Here is a 22,851-nt window from a genome sequence, read left to right as displayed (position 1 = left end):
GATCTATAACTTGATGTACTTCAATCAATCACTTATCTCACTTGCAGAAATCGGGAAAATACTTTGATTTAATCTTTTTTATAGGCTGTCTGGGATCGTCAGAATTAGTAAGATCTGCATGTGATATTAGTTGCCAGTATGATTTTTTTCTGTTTTATATAATGCCGAAAGTACAACATGCATTAAACTTTCCGAAATAGCAAGGAACAAATTAACTTTACGTTTTGTAGGCGAAGGTGGCAGGGGATAGTTTCGCACGAATGACCCCATTTAAAATTTTGAAATAAAGCTAGAACCTAAGGTTCGGCTAGTTATTTGAGGTGTTTAAATTGTTAGAATATTCACTGCATTCATTTTGTGGACAGAGGAGCTTATGTCCATTTCATTGATATATGGTACTTTAATACTGGTAGCTCTTTTTATTAGACATAGAACGAAAATGCGAAACTGTGGCCAAAACTTTCACTTTCGGTTTTATGCTTGAGAAATTGGGTTGGTTAATAAATCGCAACGCTCGGAAAAACACCTCGAGTGTATTAACATTACCGGATGTTATAATTTTATACAAAATGGATTAAAATAATTTCAGCTGAACAGCCTTATATTTCGCTTCTGTGCTATATTTTAGTGTACATCATTGACTTTAATGTAGTCCAGCTCGCATCTTACCGGACCGTAAAATGTGTTGTATTTATATCAAGTTTTTATCCAAAGGGGGCTGTCATGGACGCCTATGTAATACATTCGAGGTGTTCTCCGAGCTCTGTCGGAAAGGTCCGAGAAATTGCGATTGAGTGTCGGTTCAGAACACGAAAACAACCATTCATTGGTTATTATTTGCATGAGTAGACGTCCTATGTTAGTTTAAGGCAGTTGCTCAGGACTAGGGCGAGGTGCTCGACCTGTGAAAAAGGGCAATTTTTTCAGAAAATTTTGAGATGAAGAGATCGCTATTCTATATAATAATGCTATATGTATGCTGTACTTGTTTTACTCTGAAATGTCTAAAAATTCCTAATGTGTCCCCTGCATGCAAACCAATTTAAGCAAATTTAAATTTCCACTGAAAAAATTAGAACACATACAAGTATATGAGCACTTTCTGCTTCACTTTTCTTCTACAAAAAATATCCTCTGCCATCGAAATCTAATTCCGAACGAATTTTTTCGCATGTAAAGAAATACAAATTTAAGTGCGTGTAACTGTTTAAATTTTAGAATATCAAGTCAAATAGAACAAAATAAAGTTCCTTAGGTATAACACTATTGATAAAAGATTAACATGAATCTGTCAGAGCATAGTTAATTCATAACTAGTGAGAAGCGTAATGTGTGCGCAAAAAGTGAAGCCTTATACGAAAACAACCGTGATCGGCCGAAGCCAATCACAAAAATAAACATCACAGTCACCAATTCAAGTGTTTTTTATTATCGATGTTGAAATTTAAACGATTTGAAGTTTTTGGCAATAGTTTAATAAAGTGGAAAAGAGATTTGCTACATTTTTGAAGGGGGGGGGGGGGGTGGAAGCTATACATCATTTACATTTTTCTAATAATTTCCCTTGGCACTTTATGGAGAATAAAAGACATCAAGATAAAACTGAATTGACACAACGTATCAAACTATCAAATAATTATTAAAGAGGAATTTATGTAGAATAATTTTGACAATAAATGCCTCTGAGAGAGAGAGAGAGAGAGAGAGAGAGAGAGAGAGAAACTTACCGTCAATTACAATCAGATGCGTGTACAATCCTTTAATCCATAATGCCAGGTATAACTAAGAGTTTGTAGAATAATGGTACACAGTCCTTGCGTCGCAGTCCTAGACTATTGGAAGAGTCTATCTTTCATTTACCAATCCCCAGGTTCCCTGATTGAGGGACGAGCTGCAATGTGTATCGGAGAAATGGGCGAGTTAACACTTCAACTGGTCGTTATATGAAGCAAGATAAGGATTTTTTCTCAATGTGAAACAGATCAAAAGGAAATCATTTCAGAGAGCTTGAAAACAGGGTGTTTTTTTAGCATAGAAAAAGTATGGAAGAGTATCGTACTGCATCAGAACAAAGAATAGTGATATTTGAACCTCGCTTTACAGCTACATAAATGTAGCTGACATTCAAAAATTGATCAAGCATAAGATAAGAAATAAGCTGTTTGGCATTCTAGACATTAAAGACGGGAAATAATCATGATCAATCCTCTTCAATTCTGGTCCAAAAGTTGCTACTTTACATTGTTCAACAGTCGCTGTATTCCCAAGCTCTGGGTACTGACATACCTTTGACCACTGGTTTAAAGCAAAAAATAAAACCTTCTCTTCTTTATTTATTGGTCACAGGACTTAATTGCCCAGCATTACAAACAAATAAATAAAGCTTTTTTTCACATTATTATTTAAAAATTCTAAGCTCAAATCGTGGTCATGACAAACAAATACTAGTAAATGAAGCATTTTTTACATTAAAAATTTAACCCAAAGGAAATTTAAATTAAAAATAAAATTCTAAGCTCAAATCATCGTCATCACAAACAAAAATATTAAGCATTTTTACAAAAAAAATTAACAAGAGGCCCATGGGCCACATCGCTCACCTGAGGAACAATAGGTATGATGAAATCAGCTTAATGGAGTCATAATACAAACAATCTGGACAATGTACAATAATAAATGTAGATCCTGTATAAATAAAATCCATTTTCCCCGTGGATATTCTTATGTTTATAATCATTAGTCCCTTTTCTAACAGGATGATTTTATAGTCATATCACATCTTTAGTATTGCAGTTTTCAAAAAGATCCTTAACAATTGTTTATATATGGGATATAAAGCTACATCAAACTCTGAACCTTCTTGTGAGGCCGAAGAATTGTCACAGGGGCCCGTTTCACTAAAAGGCGTACACCCGGCGTAACCTTACGCCTGTCGTAAGTCCGGACTTAAGGCAAATATTTGGACTATGGTCCGTTTCACTAAAAGGCGTAACTTTGCGCCCGCCTTAAGTTAAGACAAACATCTACGCCTAGCCTAGGGTATGCGTAACTTATGGCGTAAACAGGAATTGACTGCTAATTCTGTTGCTGAGAATATCGGTGCTGACCGTAATGTTAAATTGTACAATTTGTCATGTAAATTTTATTGATTTCATATGAAATTAAGAAAATATTTTTCTTAAGAGTTTTGATAGGTGGTACCAATTCTCGAATAGAATCTTTCTTACCATGTTTTGTGCACATTCTTTATATTTGCACTTGCCATTTATATGTTAAAATGACATATTTAGACAATCGATATATAGTTTTTATTCGATTATTTTAATTCAATAATTTGATTTACGTTTCATTTTTTTTAGTAAATTGGGCAATGAATAAATGCAGAAAATATACATACATGATGCGCATGTAGTACAAAGGTATATTTGTATAAGAAATGTCTAGCATTTCAAGCATTTCATCTCCCCCCAACTTTCACGCAAAATATGTGTGAGCGGAATATTTTGAAATTTGAAACTCACTAAGTGAATTATTGACTTTTATATTTTCCTCTTTTTTTAAATTTCATTTTTGGTGCGTAAAAGGTGTAAGCTTAGGTAGATAAACTAAGGTTAATCACAAAAGTATTTTCAGTATTGTTTAAATGTAAATACCAAAATATGATGAAAGCTCCAACTATGTTTCAGATTCGTCAAAAGTCCCTAATTTTTTTTTAAATATTAGATATTTATCATACAACCGATGCAAAACTCTGACTCCAAATTAAATAGATTTTATTTCGTAGGTTACATACACCTACTCCTTATTAACTTCAAATTTATATGAAGCCTCGTTCAATATACTAAATACACCTGTAAGTGTACTTGGGTAGTTTATGTTGAGTCCACCATACGTCTGACACATATATCTGTACCTTGGATTTGATAACTTTGGTGAAACATTTACAAATAAAAGTGCATGCACTTATGCTTTGTTATACCCTTTCACTTAAATAATTCGAAAAAAACTAACTTCGGAAACAAATTGTGTTAAAAAAAAATTAGACTTGGAATTCATCCCTAGGTCATTTTTGCTCCACATTTTACTTTGACACAAATCTTAATATGAATGTAATAAATATATTTATCCGAGCCTCTTCGTTTTTTGTTTTTTTTTTTTGGGGGGGGGGGGCATGAAATATTAATATTTCGTTATTTTTAGTATCTGTTGTATGGTTGTTCCATGCTTGCTTAATATTGTCCAATCCATGGTTAAATAGCTCAATACTGCATTAATTCGCTATATTTTCTATTTTTAAACAAATTCACTGATTTTCTTTTTCAATGATATAGCAGGAGTAGACCATAAAATTTAATTAAAAAAAATATATATATACTCGGGCCATAATTGACGCATGATAAAAAGAAAAATTCCAAGGGTGTTCGAAGCATGGTTAAATCACCGTAGATATCGATAACAAAAAAGTTCTGTTGAGTTAATAATTTTGAATGAACATATCCTGTATGCTTCATGAAATATATCTTTCAAATAAAACATTTCAGCAAGTTTTGTTGTGTGATTTTGTCACTTAACAGGATTAATATTCCTGAATACTTTACGGTTCTCTCTCTCTCTCTGTCTCTCTCTCTCTCACTCTCTAACACAATTGACTAGTTTCTATCTTTTTATCTATCTAAAGAATATCTATCTATATCTCTTTATCTATCTATCTTCCTTTCTACTGTTTAACATCTGTTTGCGCATGTGCATAAGCTCGTTGTCAAGGACGTAAGTCCGGCCTTAAAGCTGACATGAATTCATATAAGCATTTGGTCGCCATATTAGTTTCGATCGCTCCTCTACTGCCACTGGGGTATATATACCGGTTGAGAAAGTTACGGTCGGAATTGCTTTCCGATCGAGGCATTCACGTTGCACAGACTTCTAAATGCATGAACTACACATTGTAGTAAAATGTAGTAATAAAGAATAAAGAAAAACAACAATCAATGAAATACAAATATATTAATTCTTTGAAAGGATGTCCAAGGTATCCGTATTATTTTGCACAGACAGTGCTGTCTTACTTCGCATGCACATCGAACACGTGTGTCGTTCATGCACAGAGTGCATAACGTCTGCATCTTCTTGAAAACCCCAGCGACACTACATCCAACACAGTAGATAAATGATAGTAAGTCCAAGAAAGTAACAACGTTTCCATCCGTTCCTACAAAAACTCCCCGTTTATAAAATTCATGCGATAATTGACATTGCTCCATCTACCACAGTGTGTGGTTTGCGCATGTGCGATGTCATAACATACACAGGGAATCGGTCTACAATTATCGAGGATTTTTTTTTATGTATCTGCGCCTTGATTTCAGTCTGTCTTGTTTCATCGTTTATTGGATATATCTTGCCAGTGAAGTGGTTGTCATATTATATTTGTTCAAAACGCGTTTTTACAAGTCTTTTCGTCTAAGGTAACGTGTTCGGGTGTATGAAATTCCTGAATGCGGTGAAGCAAGACGAGGGCTCTCGGCCTTATATAGGGTGTGTGTCGCGAAAAGCAGAACAATAGAAATCGACAACTAATATGGCGGTAGTCGGAGATAAAAGGGAAATAATGCGTATTTATGAATTCATGTCAGCTTTAACTTAGTCCGATACTAATGTTTACGGCCAGGCGTACGCCTCTTAGTGAAACGCAGTTTTCGCCGGACTAAATTTTGGCGTACGTCCTAAGGCCTACATTGTATCTTACGCCTTTTAGTGAAACGGGCCCCTGGAGCCAAAGTCTTAACAATTATAAGAAATCATCTGGCTGATTAGTTTCTGAGAAGAAGATTTTTAAAGATTTACTCTATATATTCCTATGTAAAACTTTAACACAGAAAATTAGAATTCAAGTCTAAGCTCAAATTGATATTGTGGTCATTCGACTTTCACCTCTATCTATTTCTAGGTATACATGTACTTCATCATGCCCGCACCCAGAAAATTTTGCCGTAGAAGGGATGGTGCCTAATGCTAAAATGTTAATCCTGATGCTAAAAAAATTTCCTAATTATTTTTTCAAGGTTAGGGTTAGGATTACGGTTAGATGTTTAATGTTATCCGTGTACGATCGGTCGTCCTTTAGCCGATTTATCAACATCGCCCGATGGATCATTCGACCCTCGGTCGATTTTCGGTAGTCAATCGGTGTCTGCCGCCCGACATTTAAGAAAAATCGAATTGCCTAAATGTCGACCGACCAACGACAGACATAAACTGTCTGCCGATGGTTAGACGATGATCGAGCGTTGCTCGACAGACTAATCAACGACTGTTTCAAATGAAGAAGTCGGCCACCGACGTAGAAAAAATTATAAATTGGTCCGACGGACAAAACTGGTCGGTTGACGAAAAAAGGGGTTGATAACAGCTGATGAACTGCCAACCGCCACCCGAACAATCTCATTTTTTTTTTATAAAACCGCCTACCGATTGTCTTTGGAAATGTGACTGGTTTTTTTACCGGTTTTATATGACGTTAGAAATGACGTTAGTTTTGTAATTCATATTTAATAAATAGAATATTTGTTGACGGCGAAAGCTAGGAAAAATGTAAAAAAAATCCATAAATATTCACAATAATTATACTGTAAATCAAAGCTTCTTACCGATTATATTGAAAAGAATTCTAGATTTTACTAATAATCTAAAAGACACATTTTGTAAAGGGGTCCAATGTAGATTGTTTTTTAATGAGACAGTTCGTCCCACATACGACATCGACGTTAACAACATCAAAGATTGACGTTTGGCACCGTGCCAGTATATTGATGAATCCGTCTAGATGAATTTCTGTCTGCTTTTTTTCCTTTTAAAAGCAATATGACAAAATTAAACCGTTATCTTAGTTACTGAAAATGGACATTATCTTCTTTTCTCATGCAATCAAACTGCAATTAGCTTTACACTTTAATTGCGCTATCATCGTCATTTAGTGCAAATAAAATCATATTGTGTTCAGCAAAGTGATTGCAGAGAAACTTGGAACCCTCAAACGTTGTTATAATAACAATCAAACGACTTATTACGTCACGTAAACATCTAACCAAAGAAAAAAAAACCTAAATTTCACATTGTGTGACAAAATGACACAGAATTCGTCTCCCATTTTGGGTTGTTATATGGTAGGCAGCGATAAGAATGAGGGAGTTTTTTTTTTTTTTTAATTTAGTAAAACCTGATATGGTAATGGCAAACACGAAGGCGTTACATCGTAGTGTTCTACAATCAAATAATGTCAGCGCTAATGTCTATCTGGAACTAAATGGGTTTTGAGAACAAAATGTACGTTAACCGACATATGGTTTTCGTTTTAGAAAGTTTCGATATGTAGATAAATTTTGCGACTAAAATTGAAAATAGTTCTAGAAGATAATTTCAGAAAGCGAATATAACTGCTTAAAAACATAACGGTTAATGTCTGTAATACTTATTTTTTGGCTAATGATAAAAGTGCCACTAATGTTACTTTAACTCGTTATTTTATTTTCCTATTATCTAGTTAACTAATTTCCAATTTTTGTCTTCCGTTTCGAATTAGGATGTTGTATTTGTAGGCTAATGTACACATAAATCCAACACGCGACAATATCGGAATATCTTTTTGAAATGCATTTTAATTTGATCTTTAAACTTTAAATACACCACATTACATAACACCAGAGCATAGAAACTATTTACTTATAAATGTTTTATTAAGACTGTAACTGTTTTAATGGCATGTAGATACCTGAATATAACAAAAAAGAAATGAAATCATCAAATAATTTCAGTCATATTGGGTATTCCAAATAACTTTTTACAATGTGGTTGCAAAATATGTACAATTCCTGTTATAATTGGTTGTTTCAAACTAACAGAAAAAGATAATAATAGGGAAAAATTTTGTGGCGCAAACAATTTTTGTCTCATGAATAGCGACTCTGACAGGGGTTCTTATGACACCATCACTTAAATGTCTTGTGGGTCACTTCCGGGTACTTAGATTCAGAAGCTATGCCACAAAAAATATCTTCATAGCAAAAACCACAACGAATCCATCACCGTACACAAAGTTTGATTTTCATAGTCTCCTAGCACTGTATCATTGTTGAATTGCATAAACAAAAACATTTCAATAACACATGTGGGGTAAGTCACCATTTATTAGAGTGCGGTCATCCTGTACACACTTGATTCGAAAAACCCTAAACTGAATGGGGTTTAAAATGCAGCAATTTGGTCACGCTACTTTACGTAGGTATTGTGAAAATTTTGGTACGATTTTTGAAAGCTCATAAAATTACCAATCTATCAATTTTAGTAAGTCTAGTAATTTTTCGATAAATAAGGATACAGTATAAATGAGAAACACAGAAGAGAGTTTTCATCATTCAAATTCCCTCCATATATATAGAAAATAGCGAGTGCATTATATAAATCACACAATATTTTTATTAATGTATGTAATTTCCTCTTAAAATTTTGTATATGTACAGCCTCTACATTGCTAAAATTATGATGTCTGTTGAATACATGTAATATCATTAATTGATAATTCGTATATTGCATAGCAATACTTAAAACTTCCGAAAACAGGGAATGCGGGGTGATTCGAAATATCCCAAACGAGTGCTAACATCATAAAAAATAAAATATCTGTATTGTTTTTTGTTTTGCTTGCAGAAAATTCACTAAACACAAAACGATTTTTATCAATGCATTTTAATCAATAATAATTTCCTTTCTACGTACGAAATTAGTTTACTGGCTATTGTGCATTTTTGTTAGAGTAACTTTAAATGAGTGAAACGAAAACATATCTTGATTTTTTTTGTTTTTCTTTCAAAACATTCACGAAATACAAAACGATTTTTATCAATGCATTTTAATCAACAATATGCCCTATTTTCAAATATACATGTATATGTCCTATTTTGTGAAATATAATAATTTCCTTCTACGTACGAAACTGGTTTACTGGCTATTGTGTATTTTTGTTGCAGTAGCTTTAAATGAGAGAAACTAAAACATATCTGGACTGTATAAAACGTCAAATTTGTACACACTATAGCCCTTGATTCAAATGGGGGGCGGTGCAGTACATTTATAATTATATAACAAGAAAATCGACAAAACATTAAGGAACAAATTCGTTTAAATAAAGATCCATTAAAAGGCATGCGATTATATCTTTCATTCGCAGAAGAAATCTAGAAATATAATTTGAAAGTACGAAACAGACATCAACAGAGAGTTTGAAACAACGACGCTGGAAAGAAAAAGACAACTAACCCAGGCCGCTACACATTGAGTTTGACGAGTACCTTCTGAGTACATGATGGTTGCTAAATTTTAGCATCTGATATTTTTCAAAACTACGACACAAATACGTTTTAGCATTTGATATTGATTGAATTATACACTTGAGATCCCCGCTATTTGTCTCTAGATCGGACTGATGATAAGCAAGAACGCACAAATTCCTCTAGCAATTTTTGATTTTATCATGCAAGAATGACATACTTAATTAAGCTACAGACATTCATGCAAAATTACCCAATGGCTTAACACACTAATTAAGTTTAAAGAGACAGTACGGCGCATCTTTTAAAAATCAAAGTACTGAGAGTACTGAAAGACGGGGTCTTGAAAGTTTGAATTTGTAATTGTACTTGATTTCCTCGAATATGCTTCTTAAAATATGAGTTTGAATTAGTTACTTCAATCTATGTTAATTAGGCTTTTTGCAATTGTCTGATACTTTGTACTTTGCCTACATTTTACTCAATCCTGGCCTTCATTATTGTAAAAAATTGACACAACGGTATTTTATGTAAAATAAGACCCCAAGGAAAAATTTTAAGAATTACTACTAACCGGGAAATCAAAACAACTATATCAAGGAAGATAAAGGGTTTGTCACGGTCGCCATTTTGATTTTTAAGACCGACTTATCTGATACGATTTTCTTGCAGCCGTTCATGCAAAATTATTAGGTAAAAATAAATCCGTTCGCCACTTACTACTTTTTGTGTAAACTCGAACATCACCTACTCGAATTACGATACAACCGTTCCGTTCATTAAAAATCATTCTCCGAATATCAGAGACATAAATAACAGAGATTGGCATCTCCACAATTAGCGTGTAAATGTTACGGGACCAACGTTACTTTGAGAACTACAAGTGCAACAGCAATCTTGTATAAGTCATTAAATTTGAACCTGATATTGAACGTGAACCTGTCAATGTGTTTAAGCATGTTTTATTTATGAAACATCTACAAAAACTCTTTATTTAGCTTTTAAATTACTTTTTTAAAACTTATTGCCTCATGTAATGGTAATGCAATGCATTACTTCAAGAAAATGAAGTAATGGTAATGGTAATTTAATGCCCTAATTCATGAAAAATGGTAATGTAAAACATTACTTTACAATGTACTGTAAATTCCTTATATTACGCGGATACTTAATTCCGCGATCCAGCTGGTTTGTACCAAATCGCGAGAATATAAAATCGCGAACGTTGAACTTTTCTCCTTATTTCTTATAGTTTTCAACTCTCAGAAAAAAATGGAGAGATTTTAAAATCCGCGAAGGATGCTTCTCGCGATTTTACGCGGATATTAATTCCTCGCGTTTAATTAGGAATTTACAGTAATTCACCCCAAGCCTGATTCCAACTAAACCGGACAACATGAAAATTAACATTTAATTTGATTCTTCAATCGATAAGATTGTATATATTATTTGATGTATTGGTCACCCAAAATGTATAATCTACATGTATATAGATTTTGCTTACAGTCCATTGTTCCAAATTTAAATCCAGTTTAATTAATAAAAGAGCCAACGAACGTGAAGGCAAATTCAGACTTGTTTTTATTTTTTTATGTACAAAATTCCTTCAAGAGTCATACCGCAAGTAGACTGGAAGCCAATGAAACATCTATTTTTAAATATGTAAGACATCTTTGTAAAAAATCCGTCTTGATTTTAACTTCGGCTTGTGCATGAAGTTCGGTAGTATTCAGGTGAAAGATTGTCAAAATAAAATTCACGACTTTACAGAAATGGCACATTGCGTTTGGGAACTTTACTTCCGATTCAACCTTCAACCTCTTCTATTGATCAATGAGCTTGTACACCAACTGAATCGTCAACGGCGTTGTGCATTCAGTTACGTAACTCATTCCACATTTGAACCCGATCAAGAATATTTTGATCAATAAAACTATTTGTTTATTTTCTAAATAAAATTTGGTTTACACATAGAGGACTTAAAAAGATTTAATGCGTGTTTTTTATAATATATATTTACTGAAATGCATGAAAACTTTCTGCACTATTTTCTTACGCGCAGACTCAATTCATGTGTTCTACGCGTGCCTTCCGGTTTGAGACTTCGACTGACAGAAAATAATAGACGGGGTCACGTGACCCCGTCTAAAAACCGACTTGAAAAAATTTTCCGATCGGGTTCGGTATTTTTGTAGTACTCATGAATGTATAAACTTTCAGAAAATTACAAAGTTTTCCATTAAATAAATCTAATTATTTCATTAAAATTAATAATTACGTATAACCTATCACATAAATACATCGCAACGTGTGACGGGGTCAGCCTTCTATACTATTACGCATGCGTATTTACTGTAAACAAAACACATGCAGGGCTCGCGAAGATTTTCCTGTACATGTTTGTTGATAAAAATATGTCTTTTCTACTTCTCAATAATTTTTCAAAGTTTTTATAATAACCACAATTATTATTTTGTAAGCATGTATTTTGCGTGCTTATGATAGGAGTTGAGTACAACCAAAATTTATTTTTATAAGTGAGGCCCCTTGAGGGGTTATTTGACTCATTTGTGTCTGTTCATTTTAAAATGAACCGAAATTGGAAAACCATTAATAGATTATCGAGAAAGTGATCATGTGTTCCGTTTAGAGAGTCCTTTTTACCGCGTATACCATGATGATCGTAGTCAGGCGAATATCTTGTAGTTTTCAGCACGTGTCAATTACTGTCAATCAAAATCCACGTGGTACAAATAAACGATATAAGATTATTCCGGTTTGTACGACTCTTAAATTTCCGGAAGCTTATAATTACATTAGGTACGTGAAAGGGATTTTTATCTATTTCAATTGTAACAATCAACGTTATTTCTTATTTCCTAACGAAACAATGGGTAAATCTACGAAAGCCGAGAAGGATCATTCGAGATTCGAGATTCAAAATACGAGATTCGAGATTAGAACAGTTTGATGTTGCTAGGATACAGGTTTCAGATCCATGATTTGATTGGTTAATTTAGATATTGAATCTCGAATTTCGAATCTCGAATCTCGTATTTCGAATGATCCTTCTCGGCTTTCGTATAAATCTGAAGTTATTCACACATGCGCTTTCAGCTGTACTGTCTCTTTAAGTGTTCTATTGAAATGATTCAATTCTAACTACAGTGACGTAAATACATACGTCTTCAATTGTACAGGGTAGTCTTTCATTGGTTTCATAACTGTATTTATCATTTCATTTCAAAACACATGGAAATTTTGTGTTATGCATGTATAGAGATAGATTTCATGAACAAACCAATCATGTATATCCCCAATAAATCAAAGTACTGAAAGTACGGAAAAGTGCTAACCTAGCGTGGTTTAAATATACATGTATATTATGATTTATCATATAGACTAAAGTTGATTTAAATTAAAACTGAGCTCGACTTGTAAATGAACACTTGTCTGAATCATGATATATTTTGCCTTTGATTTTGTTACACTTGATTTCACACCTGGACCTTGTGTGCGACGTGTCAAATTCATTTGTTTGTCTAATGTTTGCACTTTTATATTGTTGTTATACGTGCATTTTCTTTATAAATGTATTGCATTGAACATTATAATTGATATTCTGAATCTTCTTGTGCATATGTACTGCATTTAGCTGGTAAGATGTTGCGTCTAAGTAACAAATGTAAGCGTCGTAAAATATACGTCAACACAGATGAGATCTACTATGCAAACTTGAAGTGTTTAGTCAGTTCCTTATATATGTGCTGTGGGGAGAGCGGCGAACACTAAGAACTATTTACGAGTCGTTTTGATTTTTCTACATTTAAGCTTCTGTTTACGCACTACTAGTATATTTCCTCACAAGGTTAGCTTTTTAAAAGCTAAGAAAGTCAGCAAGTGGAATATTAATTTTAGGTTACAAGAGACTAAACAATCTATAAGAACACAAGATATAAATAGGTTCCAGGTCAATAATAATATGCGGATGTACATATTATAATGATGTTTTTATAACTGTATGTGAGGAGACAAGTGTGTAGCAGTGTACACGTATACAATGCGACGATGCGCAGTTGGACCTAAAAAAACCCCTGACAAGTTTCATAACTTCTTCGATTTTCTCTAACAAGGACTGTCTAGTAATTCCTTCCCATAATTCTAATTTACGCAAGCGCACTTGAAGTTTCATTACAACTTAATTAATCAGCCCGCAGGCTGACTAATCACTGCGTAGCAGCCTCTGCAATGATGTACGTAAGCCCTGCGCATTAGATTCACAATAGCCCGTGCAGTTATGTGTGTAAACCCCTGAAACTGGTTTCCCAACCAGTTTAAATGATTTATATTTCTGCTCATAGGGGGCAGTTATTCGATGCACAGGAAGTAGAAATCTAACGACAATAAAGCGCTGAGCTATGCTTAGCGCTTTAAAAAAATGCGTTTACCTTCCTGTTTCTTCTAACAGCCATCCATGATTATTGTAACAAATTACGGTTTGTAGGTACATTTATGTATTGTTACTTGGCAGCGTACTTGTTCAATTTTTTTTGTCGATCTAAACCAACCCCATTGTTCTGTACTGTAAACCAAGTGGTTTCTGAAACGGCTCAGAGTCGGGCAACAGACAGAATTTAAATCAACACATTCTCACAGAAATATATGATAGGGATATTACAACAAGGAAATATTGGATGGTGTGATAATTCCTGTAAAATCATAATGTTCGATTGTTCAATGACATTTTATCTTCAACAGAAAAAATACAGATTTGTGAGAAATGCATGATACTTAATTTCTAGAATATTAATTTTGTTCAAGTTAAACAAATGGCATTTTTGTCTGTTTCAAGAGTCAAAGCTTGTTTGGTAACTCGAAAAAAAAAACGAAGAAAAAAAATGAAGAGAAACCAATAAAGAAGTTAATAAAATGCTGTATGACAATTTTACAAATGAATGACATTCACATTTCAGGTGAATATTATCACTGAGCAACATAACTTCTTGAAATGAGAAATGTTACATTATCTTGCTTGATTCTGAATATTTTCATTAAGCAATTTCAAGACAATTGAAAATGATTGTCGTTTTACTTTCGCCAAATTGCATTGAATGAATTGCCCAATGTAATGGCGACGCGAACTTTACAGGTACACGTAGCCACTTTTCCAAGGAACAGCTTCATTTTCTAATAAATTGAAAATAACATTCGAAGAAAAATATACACTGTACCCAGAAACTGGATTCATTTGGAAAAAAAGAGATTATCGATCCAAATCAAGTATCCGTGGAGCGATCCCGATTTTGAGTTTAAAGCTGACATGAACTCATAAAAGCGTTTGGTCGCCATATTAGTTTTGATCGCTCCTCTACTGCCACTGGGGTATATATACCGGTCGAGAAAGTTACGGTCGGTTGCTTTCCGATCGAGGCATTCAGGTTACACGGACTTCTAAATGCATGAACTACATATTGTAGTACAATCTTTGTAGGAAAGAATAAAGGAAACAGCAATCAATAAAATACAAAATATATTTATTCTTTGAAAGAATTTCCAAGGTATCCGTACTATTTTGCACAAATAGTACTGCCTTACTTCACATGCACATCGAACACGTGTCTCGTTCATACAGAGTGCATAACGTCTGTATCTTTTCGAAAACCCCAGTGGTACTGCATCTAACACAGTAGATGATAGTAAATCCAAGAAAGTAACAACGTAACATCGTTTCCATCAGTTTCTACACCAAAAAAAATCCATGCGATCACTGACAATGCTCGATCTGCCACAGTGTGTGATTGCACATGTGCAACGTTATCAAATATACAGGAAAACGGTCTACAATTATCGAGGATTTTTTAAGTATCTGTGTCTGGATTTCAGTTTGTCTTGTTTCGTCGTTCATTGGATATTCCTTGCCAGTGCAGTGGTTGTCATATTATTTTTGTTCAAAACGCGTTTCTACACGTCTTTTCGTCCAAGGTAACGTGTTCGGGTGAATGAAATACCTGAATGCGGTGAAGCATGAATAGTGCTTTCGGTCTTATATAGGGGTGTGTAGCGATGAACAGAACAATAGAAATCGACAACTAATATGGCGGTAGTCGGAGATAAAAGGGAAATAATGCGTATTTATGAATTCATGTCAGCTTTTTAATACATGGTTTGGATGAACATTAACAGTGAAATATGCTCGCAAAATTGGAGACTTTAAGATACACCTAAAACAGTTAAGAATTTAAAGAGCAAAGAAGAAAATAATACTCAAGGGTTGTAAACAGATATACAAGCTGAAGAACAGATTAAGCGTGGAGGGAGGGAGGGTGGAGGGGGTTGGTAAACATTTTTAGGGAGTGCTTACCTGGTTCCCTCCAATGACCTGACGGCTGGTTAATAATAAGATACAATCGAAACCATCAGTAGAGACAGTTCGACGTGTATGAGGTATTGACATTGTGGGATATAGAGACAGCCACTGAGATAGTACCAAAGTTCAACAGCTGGTGGATGTAGATATCTGAGTATCTAGTTATATCATCGTACATGTAACCTTGACCATTCCAGAGTTGTGTACACGTTACGACTAATTAGTAAACAGTCCTTCATGCTGTCAGTTTTGATGCATGTGGCATTCATTTATTGGTGTGAACAGAGACCATATTGCAGTTTATTGCTTTCTCTAATGTCAATGCAACATTACTAACAGTGATTAAAAGCATGAAATGGAAATTTGAACGAGCGCGAAAAAAAAAATTAGGACAGGAAATTTGAAAGGCATCAAACAACTGTGTTCAAACTTGTTAAATTTGCTTGAATCGTTATTTTCTTAGATCTGTAGAGGGGTTTGCAAATGATGGCAAACGTTGGAGTGTATGATTCAAGTCTAAGAAGAATTATTTAAGCAAGAATTCAATTCACTTTAACTACACGTGTTCACTATTTTAAACATATCTCATTTTAAGGTCAATTTTATTAATGATTCTAACTGTTTTGAAACAAACATTACCAGTTTCTCATGGTCAGAGAATAGTTTATTATAGACAGGAAATAGAAGGAAGGTCGGATTTTGTCTATTTGCGTGTAATTAGCGTTCAACAAAGCTATTGAGATGGAGCGTTTTTATCAACCCGGGTGTTGTTTTATAATAAGTTTTCATTGCATGGCTATCAATATATACATAACAATGACTGCTTTTTCTTTTTTTTTAAACAAATCGGAATCCTGAAGTCTAAAATACCTTATAGATTAAAAAAAATAAATCTTGACTTGGTATTTCTATTTACGATTATTAAATAGGTTGCCGTTTACTCGCTCTAATTCTAAAACTCACACTAGTATCGAAAGAAAACTCTAACTGACCTTTTACTTTATGTATTGATGTGTCATGCATATTGCCAATTTACTACATGTACATGACAATATATCGATGGTTCGTATCGCCCAATTCGACATCATAGTACATCGACATCATAGTACATCGACGCTTTGTATGGCCCACTTCTACAACACAATACATTCAGGCTTCATATCGCCGTCTTCTACAACACAATACATTCAGGCTTCATATCGCCGTCTTCTACATCACAATACAATCATTATGATGCTTCATATTGCCACCTCTACACCAAAATACAACGATACAACGATATTTCATATGGCCAACTTCTACAGCACAATACAACGATACATCATATAGCCAACTTTTACAGCACAATACAACGATACATCATATAGCCAATTTTTACAGCACAATACAACGACACATCATATAGCCAACTTCTACAACACAATACAACGACACATCATATCGCCAAGTTTTCCAGCACAATACATCGAAGCGTAATATCTCAACTTCTACAGCACAATACAACAATACATCATATCGCCAACTTTTACAGCACATTGCATTGATGCTTCATTTCGACACATCTGCAGCACAATAATTCGATGCTTCATATCGATCACAATACATGAACAGCCATGCTTCATATCGCTTACCTTTACAGCACAATCACAATACAACATTGCCCACTTTTACACCACAATAAATCAATCCTACAGATTAGTTTAAAAAATTTAAAACATGAATTTGAGAATTTGTATATATAACAAATGGATTTCTGATCACATACAAGAAGTCTTTAATCTGTATACTAATCGTTACCGAACTAATAGATTTAATTATATAAAAAAAAATAATGGATTTCCAATTTATGGTGAAAAATACATGTAAAAACATGGTTATCAGTTTCAGCTTTTTGATCGAGTATGCAATCTTTTTCAGAGTAGGTTATCTACACGCTTCTTGTCATCCAATCTTAAACGAAATATGGTAGAGAACGTCAAGAAAATACATTTTTTTTTTATAGTAAATCGTTAAAATACATTATTTATGGGCACTAAGAGCTTTTTAAAAAGTTTCACACCTTCATCGTTTCAAATCAAAGGGACAATCATCAGACATTTATCAACCACATGAGGGTTATGGTTGTCGATAATCCAGTTCACTTGGGTGTTCATTTTTATGAACGATAATAAAAAAATTAAGTTAGCTGAATTTAATGTTCCTGTGCTTTCTTGTTTACATTAAACAGTCTTAAGAACGGAATTGGTGTGATGCTCCTCCCGATGTAAACATCCTGTGTTCGAGCTCACTGCTTTCATCGTAACGAGTTAATAAGTAAAGCATGGCTTGATAAAATGATATACACGAGTTCACACGACCTAATTATTTCAGCGTTGAAACGCATTATATATGAAACCCAGTCGTACAACCACACGACTGAACAGAATAATTCCCATAGTTCAACACAAACAGAGAAAACGCTTATAACGAAGTACCAGGGATGGGTGATTTTACTTCGTTATAAGCGAAATTCGTCAAGTTTACAACATATTATATAGTCATGGGAAATGAAGACCCCACCGCTGTAAGTCTCAATTCATTATAAGTGTGTTCGCTATAACCGTGTTTTACTTTATTTATTTGTCATTCCCTATCTTTAGATAAAAGTTCGACTAAATTTGAGCAATCTGGATAAGAAACATCCCTCTAAATAAAAAAATTCTTTAAAAATTAACTTGTATATCATGGGATTGAAGGTTCGAAGAATAAAAACCTGATTTGGGAAAACCAGTCCTTTCTCGGGACAAAACAAAATATTACACCAGATTGGAAAAACAAGTAAGCATTAAGGTGACTCACTACACCGTAAAATATTTTTTCAAATCAGCAGAGAATTACTTGATTATTATAGATATCATAATGGATAAGAAGTATATAAGTCTAATAGGCAAAAAAATGCAATTTTGGATGAGAAATTACATTTTCAAAACTTTAATTCAGTTAATATGAACATAAGCTTTAGGCGGATTCGAACTCATGATCTGCAGTTCAGAAACCTATTATTTTAACCACGGAGCTACTACGATATAAAGGCCAATCGAACGGTATAAACAGTTTAACAAAACATTAAAATCGCCATCTTGTGACATAGTGTTTTAAAAATTATAAGTGTAGGTGTAGTGAGGTACACAAAGGGATTTCTAACAAAAAGCCCCAAGGGCCACGTCGCTCATCTGAGCAACAATAGCCGTAAAAAAAATGAATATCATGCCCATTGTGCTGTTTCAGTATTTATGAGGAGATTTTCCTCTGTCAGTCAAATTGTCAAATTAAATGCCCCTCCCCCTTTTTGTGGCCCAACCCTTCTCCAAGGAATCATGATTTGAACAAACTCTGATCTGCACAATCTGTGCTTTCACTTAAGTTTCAGCGACGACGACGACAGAAAACGTACACATTTTGATCAGAAAAGCTCACTTGAGCCTTTGGATGCCCACTTAGATAATGCAGTATTTTTAATGTTTTTGTAAATTGGTCTAATCAACCATTACTTTAAAACCATTTTTTTTTTCAAACAATATCATTTTCAACAACAACAAAAAAATTTCTCCACCGGGGTTTTTCTAATAACAGTCTTAAGAAATGGCAAAGATTATATCATAGTCTTTTTATGAGAAAATAAATGACCGTTCGTGCAAAGAGTTTCTGATAGAAAATTTATTATTCATTTTTTTTTCATGACAACTCTTACAAATAAACATTAATTTCTTGAGTATTTTTTTTGGAGAACTTTATTTCGACAAAAATCAATTCTTGCGAATATGTGAACTGCACGATACATTCTTATAGATCATTTTAAATCACAAGGTAATGTGCTTCGTGAAAATGTACATTATAAGATTATAAAAAAGATTTACGTATTTTGTAGCCGAGGGTTTAGAACCATTTTAACAAGAACTTGGACTTTCAGTAACGTAACTCTCTATTTCTTGCGTCAAAACAAGTTGAAAATGACGCTGGTTTCAAGTGAAATATACAGCGGTTGCGTAGTCTTAGCATAAAAGCCAGACAAATCTTGTTGATTTCAAAGAGCAGTAGTTGAGAGCACAGCAATGAATTAGACAGGCCTAAGTCACAATGCTGTTTGACACCAACTACCTAGAGTCCAAGCTCTTGTTAAAATGGTTCTAAGAACCTTAATTAATGAACGTCTCATAGGAGAAAGGACATGGGCAGCAACCCTAAAATAAAGTTATTTTAAAGTGTGCTGTCAAGAATTTACGAAATTGTGTAAAATTGAAAACTTTTTTTTGAGATATATTTCTTATGGAGAATGTATTTTAAAAACAAATCTAAATGAAAACTAATCGTTACAATTTGATTAGTAAATGTAAGGTTGTTCTTGCGAAATATATTAGATTCACCATGCTTGGATCGAAAACAAAGTCACTGGCCTGGGCAACGCATAGAGCAGGTTACATGAAGATGTGAATTCCCGCGTTTGCGCAGGCATTTGTTTTCGGACAACGTGTAATTTATCAACTATTCGAACATTTTTATCAGGTTTGCAAAAGTATATGATACGTATAAAATATATTTACATGCATTAAATAAACAAACGTATGTATTGTAAAACATACATGTAAAACATGTATTTCTGGGTTTTCGTGTACGTTGGTACATGTATTTTATATGATTAATATTTCATATTGTTAAGTAAAACAATGTTAAAAACAATTCTTCTTTAAGACACGCGCTTCAAGCCATTGAATTATCTGCTTTGATCAAGAAATAAAAAAAAAGAAGATTAGCAAAATACAATCTATTTCTTTCGTCTAAGGCTTTGTTAAGATGTTCTCCGAGATGTTTTGTCTCCAACTAACCGTAGACTGGCACCCGACGCCCATTATTACAACAAAGAAATCCCTCGGAAGGAAAGAGATATCTTTAGTTTCAGAGTGAATACTAAATCTTCTAATGATCCTTGACATAAGGAAATATTGATTCGCAGTTAAGCTTGAAGTTTGCTGTTATTCATTTGTCAGGAAATCTATTAAAATATTAGAAATAAGATGTACATTAGCTAAACATATATACAAAAAAAACCTGTTAGTTACTTGGGGGACTTTATGTTTGTAAATTCAGTTTGTTATCCTTTTAGTAAAAAGTAAAATCATTTACATATTTGCTGTTAAATATATGGACCTGTCTTAGCCCCCCCCCCCCCCAACTCGGAAAACAAATTAAAGTATGTTCATAGCTCTTCACAAGTCATTCTATCTGAATTGCGTGTCATCGATATATTTCGATATTTCAGAAACTATCCTTCAAAGTGCTAAAAACCTTATCATGAATAAATAGCTTTAAATTTAAATTTTCATACAATTAAGGTAACATTTTTTTTTTACATATACACGTATTTGGGAACACATAATGTTCACGAAGTGAACCGACGGTAAATGTTATTCAATGAAAACACTGAGTAACATTTACTGTCGGTTCACTTCTTGGTTTTATACATTACAAAATTGAATGTATTAACCTAATCAGTACGTACATGTACGTCCAAACCACTTACAAACAATTGCAGCAACTAATTGCATATATAGGTAGATTCTTAATCTTGTTTTATAACGAGATCAATATGTATTAATATTTACTTTGATCTTTATGGTTTGACCTCTACATCACGAACACAACCATCACTCACGCCATTGTCTCTCTTGTTCCATTTTCAAAGATATGAAACCAAAATTCTATGTCTAAATGGGCCGAAATTCCAAGAGAAATAATGGAATCGAAATATCCTGGTAAATTATGCACATTTGTACAGTGTGTCCTAAATACTTACAAAGTTTAATTTACGAAATTCTATGCAGCGGCTTAATGGCGGTTCGCTGACAAACTGTTGATTACTAAATTAATATATGACCGAATTTCTAAGTTCAAAAGGCCTTCAATTCCCAAATGAACAATGAAATCGGAATTTTTTGGTAATATGCATATCTTCACGTTGCTTCTTATATACATGCACCTACAAAGGTGCAAATTATTCTGTGCTGTGGTTTAAGAGGTGTTGCAGTGACAAACTCTTTATTTCTTTATTTTCCCAAACACTTTCAACTTTGAGAATAGATAAACGCGGTGTTATTAGTCATAAGAGGATGTTGCAGTTCTTATGCTATTTTTCCCTTAGAAAGTTGCAGATGAAATGGGAAAATCAAAGTGAATTTTACGTAAATCTTTCTATTGAGTGCAACGTTGTACATAAAGCTGAAAAGAATTTCATCTGGAAAGTTTATAAATAAGACAATGAAATAAATTTGAAATTTTACACCTTTTAATGTAATATTTTGCATGCGTTCTTGTTTTTTTCAAAATTACTTACTGGGTGAAGTCCCCGTTATAAACTTGAATTATAAACATTTCCTTCTGAACAATGGATTTCAAATCAATGTACGCATCAATGTAGAAACTTGTTTTCCCGTTTTTAAAAATAAAATACTTGAACGTTTTCAAAGAATGATACATGTACAGGTTGATAAAAGCAAAAAAAAATCATTAATAAAATGTATCAAATGGTGATAAAGCAATGGGTAAATGAAATGGGTTTATTAACGGATAAATTTGTTCCACCTTTTAATCTAGACTAATGTGCGTTTATCAGGATACTATGGAAACATGCAATGATTATAATTACAACTCTGACAGTTTTGAAGAGACAGAATCCGATTTATCCAATTTGCTCAAAATAATGATACATGTATCTTAAACACGCTAGACAGTGAACATCAAAATGATCTGTTAACATCAAAATTCAGAATAGTCTAACTGTATTCATAAAAATCAAATGGTGGTTGCCGTGTTCGATAGAAATGCGCGTAAACTATTTGTGTATTTTGCCTACTGTCACATTACGAACATACCCGCTATGTAAATAAAGTCGTCTACGTAATATGTCTATATTTAGATACCTCTTCAAGCGATACGGATATTTAAAGGTCCATACCATCACCCCTGCGAATGTTATTGTTATTTAAATTTTAGACCACGTGGTTTTATTTGACCCTTTCAGTTTCGCAGTAAAAATCGTGCCTCGTGTTTATAGTCTATTTTAGAGAATCTAGGTACTTGTATTCAAATAAAAATTCTAGAGATTTATTGATTTTAAACCTTATCTTT

The 22,851-nt window shown here is 33.6% G+C and overlaps 1 protein-coding gene across 2 annotated transcripts in view; it reads right to left on the bottom strand.

Annotated features, from left to right (window-relative positions):
* LOC128166773 (probable G-protein coupled receptor B0563.6) overlaps window positions 1-15,837 on the bottom strand; it is a 44,079-nt gene extending 28,242 nt beyond the window's left edge. Inside the window, exons 1-2 of one of the 2 annotated variants that reach the window (XR_008241174.1) lie at window positions 15,685-15,837; window positions 1,728-1,891 (exon numbers count right to left, since the gene is read on the bottom strand). The gene's annotated coding sequence lies outside the window, so the exon portion shown is untranslated. The remainder of the gene's footprint in view (window positions 1-1,727; window positions 1,892-15,684) is intronic. The other variant, XM_052832139.1, reaches the window with a different exon arrangement.
* Window positions 15,838-22,851: the final 7,014 nt, after the last annotated feature.

This window comes from Crassostrea angulata, chromosome 10 (assembly GCF_025612915.1).
Source record: "Crassostrea angulata isolate pt1a10 chromosome 10, ASM2561291v2, whole genome shotgun sequence".
Taxonomy (NCBI): Eukaryota; Metazoa; Mollusca; class Bivalvia; order Ostreida; family Ostreidae; genus Magallana; species Magallana angulata.
This window is presented reverse-complemented; position numbering and strand designations above follow the sequence as displayed.